Genomic DNA, 7,738 nt, shown 5'->3' on the forward strand with positions numbered 1-7,738 from the left:
GATAATGTGTTGATAATGTGTTGATAATGTGTGTTGATCATTGCCAACATGCTGAAGTTCAATGAACTGTGCTGATCCATCGTCCCAGGGATGATCCTTGGATTGCCTCTAATTACACCCCTGGGTGGGGAGGATGAGTCTAAAAGTGTACATTATTATTTATCACTATGTATTCAGACTGGTGCCTTCTAGCTTTCCATAGAATATTTTTCTTTTCTGTCTTGTCTATTGAATTTTAAGATATTTACATATAGTTCATAGGATCTAGTTGATCTAGGTTTCCTAAAATGTATAGTTTTTGTACAGTATCAAAGTGCTTTTTCTAGAACTTTTTAACACAAATATCAAAAGTTGACTTGTATACTAGTATCTTTGTCTATTACAGGATTATGTTAAAGGGAGACAATATTTCACAGTCTGTTACCCATGTCGTTCTTGGTCTAGATATTGTAGAGTTTTATTCAGATTTTCGCAAATAAAATACCTCTGTTCATGAAGAACGGGGTATTCCTTCAGAAGAGGTGCCATCAAGTGATATATGCAGTCTAAGTAAACTTAGGCTCAGTATTATTCGTTACACTGCTATACTGAGTCTCGCGTTTGATTGGACTGTCATAGGTCACTCAAAGGTTAGCTGATGCGACCGTGTATGAGGTTTTGTAAAGCAGTGTAACGAATAATACTGAGCCTAGGTTTACTTAGACTGCATATATCACTTGATGGCACGGGGCATTCCTTCATAAGATGTGGCATCAAGTGATATATGTAATCAGCCAGTCAGAGTTACGACATTTAAATTCCCTTCACAGCTGAATCATTCAGACAAGAATGTCTCATAACCATGGCAACAACAGCATAACCTTCATAAAACTTTCATATTTTAGATATTATATTCTCTTTTATATTCAAGATACAAACATTGTATGTACACCATTCACTAAACATGATGCTTCTGCAATTTTCCTGTAACCATGGTAACAGGTCACCCAATATTATTTTATCCCCAGTTTATGTTCAAATATTCTGCCATGTCAGTACTTTACAGTGATTATTGATGATGAAATTATTACCATCCAGCATCCTTGGGTGCCGTCTGTGCCCTTTTGGTCTGTGGTAGGAGATGGCTTCATTCTGTGTACAGACAGCCATTGTGTGTCTGTGCACAGTAAGGGGAGATAACTCTAGCCACATTCAGATGGTGGGGAGATAACTCTAGCCACATTCATATGGTGGGGAGATAACTCTAGCCACATTCAGATGGTGGGGAGATAACTCTAGCCACATTCAGATGGTGGGGCAGCCTTATGGTTTAAAGTATTTTCTTGTCACCAAAGACATGGTTTCAATTCCACTTATGGCTACAACGTGTTGAGCCTGCTGAAGTGTGCCTGTCATGATGGTTTGGGAATATTGCTGAGACATATGTGAAAACATATTCTCTCTTGCCATTTCTTGACATGTCTTTTTTTAAATATTATTTTTCCACTAAACTGAATTTTTGGTAAAAATGTGAAAAAAACACAAACAAGAAAAAGCCTTTCAGAGATATTACTTGTGCTGTTAGTCGTTAAGGAAGTATTTTTAATGCAAATTAGCTAGTGCCTTTAAGATGCTTCTTGAGAGATATGAATCTATAAATACATCTGTTAAATAAATGTTCATTACATGATGCCAGTACTCACAGGTACGATTTATCCCCAGTGTTTATCATTCAGCATTTCTGTTACTTTATCCGTTGATAAATGGCAGTGTGTACAGGTGATTCCAGTTACTTCAGGGTCATATTTACTGAATAGATCGGACTGACATAGCCAGGACTCTGTCCCACAAAGTGATCTTAGCACTATGCAAGTCTCTGTTTAGGTTTGGGAGTTACGATCATCTTAATGTTAATTAAGGTATGAGACTTAGTTACTAGTATGTGACTGTCTTAAGTCTGTGTTAAAGTATGGGAGTTACGATCATCTTTAAGTGATACTTGTTAAGGTATGGGAGTTAAGATCATCTTTAAGTGATACTTGTTAAGGTATGGGAGTTACAATCATCTTTACGTGATACGTGTTAAGGTATGGGAGTTACAATCATCTTTAAGTGATACTTGTTAAGGTATGGGAGTTAAGATCATCTTTAAGTGATACTTGTTATGGTATGGGAGTTAAGATCATCTTTAAGTGATACGTGTTAAGGTATGGGAGTTACAATCATCTTTACGTGATACTTGTTAAGGTGTGGGAGATACGATCATCTCTAAGTGATACTTGTTAAGGTATGGGAGTTACGGTCATCTTTAAGTGATACTTGTTAAAGTATGGGAGTTAAGATCATCTTTAAGTGATACTTGTTAAGGTATGGGAGTTACGATCATCTTTAAGTGATACTTGTTAAGGTATGGGAGTTACGATCATATTTAAGCGATACTTGTTAAGGTATGGGAGTTACGATCATCTTTTAGTGATACTTGCTATGGTGTGGGTGTTAAATCTTCTTAGTCATACAACATTTTTTGAAGTTTTGGAGTTACGATCATGTCAGTGATACAACTCGTGTTATGGTATGGGTGTTATGACCATCTTAGTGATATGACATTCGTATGTCTGTGTTAAGGTATGGGAGTTATAATCATGTTAGTGATACAACTTTTGTTAAGGTAGGGGAGATATGTTCATCTTCGTGATATGACTCTTGTAGAGGTATAGGAGTGACTATCATCTTAGTGTTACTACTCTTGTATGTCTGTGTAAGGTATGGAAGTTACGATCATCTAAGTGATACTACTCTTGTTCAATTATGGGAGTTATGACCATCTTAGTGCTATTATTCTTGTGTGTCTGCGTTAAGGTGTGGGAGTTACGCTAATATTAGTAGTACTACTCTTGTTAAGGTATGGGAGTTACGACCATATTAGTGTTACTACTCTTGTGTGTATGTGTTAAAGTATGGGAGTTCTGGTCATCTTAGTGATACGACTCTTGTTAAGTCTGTGTGAAGGTGTGGGAGTTACGCTCATCTTAGTAGTACTACCTTGTTAAGGTATGGGAGCGGTGGGGACCCTAGTGGTTAGCCTTGTGTCTGTGATTAAAGTGTGGAGTCCCACATGATCACCGTAGTGTTACTGGTGTACTCTTGTGATATTGTGGAATGTGTTAAAAGTGTGGGAAAACCAAACTCAGTAGTCAGTCAGTTAAGGTATGGGAGTTCTGACCATTTTAGTGTTACTACTCTTGTGTGCATGTGTTAAGGTATGGGAGTTACTGTCACCTTAGTGATACAACTCTTGTTAAATCTGTGTTAAGGTATGGGAGTTACGATCATCTTACTGATGTGACCCTTTTAAGATATGGGAGTTAATATCATCTTAGCACTGTGACAGTCTTAAGTCTGTGTTAAGAATGGGAGTTATGATCATCTCTGGTAAATCACTCTTAGTCAGGTACAGGAGTTAATATCATCTTAGCACTGTGACTGTCTGAAGTTCATATTAAGTCCTGGAAGTTATAAATGTAGTAGTCCTACAACTATCCTAAATCTCTTAGTGTCTTAGCGCTAAGATCACTTAGTGGGAGAGCTCCAATTTTATTACAACCTGCATGTATCATGATGAATGTGTGATTTTATCACCTGCACATAAACTGGCAAAAGAAACCGAGATCATTCTCATTTATTCGTAAATATAAATTATTATAATTATACCATGTTAACTGTAGCCATGCAGAATGATCACTGTTCTGTGTACACAAGATACTTAGGAATTGGCAATGTAATATTTGGATTGTTATGAAAAGATTTACAAGTGTTTAGTTTTTGGTGAAGCTATTTCTTTTTGAAAACACATTTTTTAGGACATTCAACAAGTGCAGAAAACAATTTGTCAAATATTTTAGTAAATATATTATAAACAAACGGTTTTGTTTCACATTAATGTAAGTACACAAAAATAGCTTGGCAGAATGTGTAGTTAAATTTAGAAAATATTCAAATTTATTAATTTAATTCAATTTAATTTGAGTTTAGATGACGGTCAATATCTTATTATTAATTACATCTTGCCCTGCTGAAAAATGTATGATCACCGTTCAGGATTCTAGACTTTGTGTTATGAGGTCTAGAATCACACTACGATAAATAGCATGATCTTGGATCCTTTTGCTTCTGAATCTTCATTGTGTTGGTGGGGTGGCCTAGTGGTTAAAGCGTTCGCTCGTCACGCCGAAGACCCGGGTTCGATTCCCCACATGGGTACAATGTGTGAAGCCCATTTCTGGTGTCCCCCGCTGTGATATTGCTGGTATTACTAAAAGCGGCGTAAAACCAAACTCACTCACTCACTCATTGTGTTGGTGAAACTGAAGGGGTGACGATGATGACCAATATTCTGTAACACCGAGTATGTACATTCATACTCTCACAGCATTTCCACTCGTTCCATGATTTATTATACAAGTGTTATTTATTGTGACCCCAGTGCATTGTGTAGTACCTGTCTCGCTTGGGATGGGGGCGGGTTTTGGGGGCAAGGGTTCCATGTCATCTAATGCTCTACAGTTCTTCAGAGTTGTGTCCCTTTGATGTGACAGAATCCTATGATGTTTGGTTTGAGTTAAGGTCTGGCTGGGGGTGGGGCGGGTTTTGAGGGCAAGGGTTCCATGTCATCTAATGAGGGCAGAGTTGTGTCCCTTTGATGTCATCTAATGATGTTTGGTTTGAGTTAAGGTCTGGCTGGGGGTGGGGCGGGTTTTGAGGGCAAGGGTTCCATGTCATCTAATGCTCCACAGTCCTGAAGAGTTATCACTTTTGCGTGCCAGAATCCCATGATGTTTGGTTGAGTTGAGGTCTGGCCTGGTTTGTCTGCAGTGTAGCCATGGGTTTAAAAATAGTGGTAAATGTCAAAGATCTGCATCACCTTGGGGCTTCCTTCCAGATAAAACTTGACATGATATAAATGACGTAATATGTACAGCAGCCATTATGGTTCTGGGACAGTGGGGTAGCCTGGTGGTTAAAGCGTTTGTTTGTCATGCCAAGGAACTGGGTTTGATTGTTGTCATGGTTACAATGTGTGAAGGCCTTGTCTGGTGTCCCCTGCTGTGATATTGCAGAAATATTGCTGAAATGGGCGTAAACTAAACTCACTAAATAGGATCTGGCCAGTCATTGATAATATTCAGGACATACAGGTAACCCATGAACACATCGCCATAGAAACGCTGTTTAATATTGAGTTTCCCATTGAGAAGAGATTTACTCTGCGGATATTTTTCAATATTTTCATAAGGTATACATAGTTGACCCATGGATTTAAACTGTCAACTTCCTTCAATAAGCTATATCTAGGTAGAAAGCGTCGGTACCAACATTCACGGGTGGTGGAGTAGTTAAGTGGTCAAAGTGTTCACCTGTCACGCCAACAACCTGGGTTCACTTCTCCACATGGGTACAATGTAAAGCCGATTTGTGACTGTGGTATTGCTGGAATAGTGCTGAATGCACAGTGAAACCATATTCACTCGCCCAACAAAACTTTACAAAATTATAAAATAATGAAGTTTAAATTAACGGGTTAACTCTGTCTTCCTGGATAATACAGCTTCTATATGATATTAAAAAAAATATTTTTCTACTTGTTTACAATCAAGTAACTGTATAGACACTGTGTCCGGTTCATTCCAACTGGAGCCACCATGTGGCTGGGATGGATGGAAGAGTCCATTGTCTGCCTTACCCATGACTTTTATATGATCTATATTTTGTCTTGTCTGTTCATCAGCTTGAAGAGTCCATTGTTTGCCTGGCCCAAGAATTTTAAGATGCTATATTTTGTCTTGGCTGTTCATCAGACGGAAGAGTCCATTGTCTGCCTGGCCCATGACTTTTTAAGATGCCATATTTTGTCGTGTGTGCTGTTACCCATCTGTTGAGCGAGTTGTTGTATATTGATGTTGGGAGAGAGGTTTCTGAGTGCTTCACACAGTTTTATCATTGTCAGAATACAATCACTGCTTTTTTAATCTCTGGTCTATCAAGAGTTTTGGGAACCTGCTCCACAAAATAATCACTACATTCTGACTTCAGTTACCATGGTGACATGAAGTAACATCAACTGAAAACATGGCAGCAAGAGGTAAGACCTTGGCTGACCATGGTAACACTAAGTTAAGTCCTCTGTAACCATGGTAACACATGTTCATGCCAGCCATCAGCTGTATCGTTAAGAGTTGTGTTACCATGGTGACATTTAAGTTTCATTGTTAATCGTCATGTAAATGCAAATTTATGTGCCATGGTACAAGGTAAACTTGGTGTAACCTCGATAACATTAAGTTAGGTTGTCTGTAACCATGGTAACGGAAATTTACACTATAACACAAGGTTTTAAAAGTCGCTTTGTGGAGTAGATTCTTGAAATGCTCCTTTCTATGCAAGTTCTTGTTAACGTTTTTACATCATGGCATGCAATTCTGCGAAGAATTCAATTATTACTGAGTGTCATGTATCACCTGTACAAGATCGTCACTATATGGCTGAAATATTGCCGATGTGACGTTAAATATTAACTCACTCACTCACCTGTACAAGAACTGATAACTGATTTTTACTTGTCGTTTTACTCACAGGATCATTTGTTAAATGAAGTTAGGGGAATTGGTAATTCCTGGAAGGATTTCAAGACTTTTGGTTATCCTTTGCATTTCATGCTTTTACTCAGCGGCAGTTTAAATCGGAAGTATTTCGATTAGATGTTCATGAGGGCCTGACAGCTATGACCAGGAAATGTTCAACAAAGCGATTTTAGTACTAAGGCGATCGGGAGTTAAGATGGACTTAGTGCTGAGGTTGCTTTGTGGATAGATTGATTGTCTTTGCAGTGTTAGCATGAAGTTACCCTGAAGGTCAAGAGGTCATTTCCCTTTTGTTAAAGAGTAGGGTATTTAGGTGCTCCCGTATTCAAATCCTATTGCAGCAAACTGCGAACATGATCCCACTGAGTTTGCTTAAAATAAATTATATCGATATTTTCTTTTTATCAAATATTGTAATCAATGCTCATAACGTCGACCACTGATTTGTTTGTTGGTCCCGTAACCATTATAGTGCTGGGTGTATTTGTACTATTGTTGACTCGATCAACACATTCAGCGGTGCAGTGTTTGCTTGCAGCACAAGTGGTCTGAGTTTGAATCTCAAGGCGGGCTGATGGGGAAGCTGCTCATGGTTTTGCTCTGCCAATTTGTTCACTCACTGATTAACTAAACTCTTTTCATATGTGACAGATGTTGGTTTTTAATGGAGTATTTGCCTGTTGTGTTGCACTTGAGACGAGTGTTAGGCAATGTTTGTATCATAGTGTGTACAGGGTTTTCTCAACTGTTGCTTTGTTTCCATGGAAACCACAATTTTCATGTTCCTGTGATCTGAATCTGCCTTGACAATAAATGTGATCTTTTCACCTGAGTCTTAGTCTTGTTTCTGGTTCCCATTGTCTTGAAATGTTATATAAGATGGGGATACATTGAGGATAAGTTGATCAAAATGGCTCCAATATGCATGCTACCATGGTGACAAGGGCAGACAACTCCTGCGACCCTGCTGAACCTGGGGTGCTAACTTTCAGCCACTTACAATCACACCAATTGCTGACTGAAGTCAATTCGATCTCAAACCAACATGGTGGCTTAGGGAAATTTGATTTCGACAGCTGAACAAGAAAGTTTTCATCAGCTGGGAAACCGGGCAAACACAG

The 7,738-nt window shown here is 38.5% G+C and overlaps 1 long non-coding RNA gene across 1 annotated transcript; it reads left to right on the plus strand.

The window, feature by feature from the left end:
• The first annotated feature begins 2,090 nt into the window (after window positions 1–2,090).
• LOC124255196 lies at window positions 2,091–7,444 on the plus strand. Its single transcript, XR_006892638.1, has 3 exons — window positions 2,091–3,030; window positions 3,187–4,602; window positions 4,830–7,444. It is a non-coding gene; the product is annotated as an uncharacterized LOC124255196 (long non-coding RNA).
• Window positions 7,445–7,738: the final 294 nt, after the last annotated feature.

The sequence above is a fragment of the Haliotis rubra genome, unplaced genomic scaffold, assembly GCF_003918875.1.
Source record: "Haliotis rubra isolate DU_JTF1 unplaced genomic scaffold, ASM391887v1 Scf597, whole genome shotgun sequence".
In the NCBI taxonomy this organism is placed as follows: Eukaryota; Metazoa; Mollusca; class Gastropoda; order Lepetellida; family Haliotidae; genus Haliotis; species Haliotis rubra.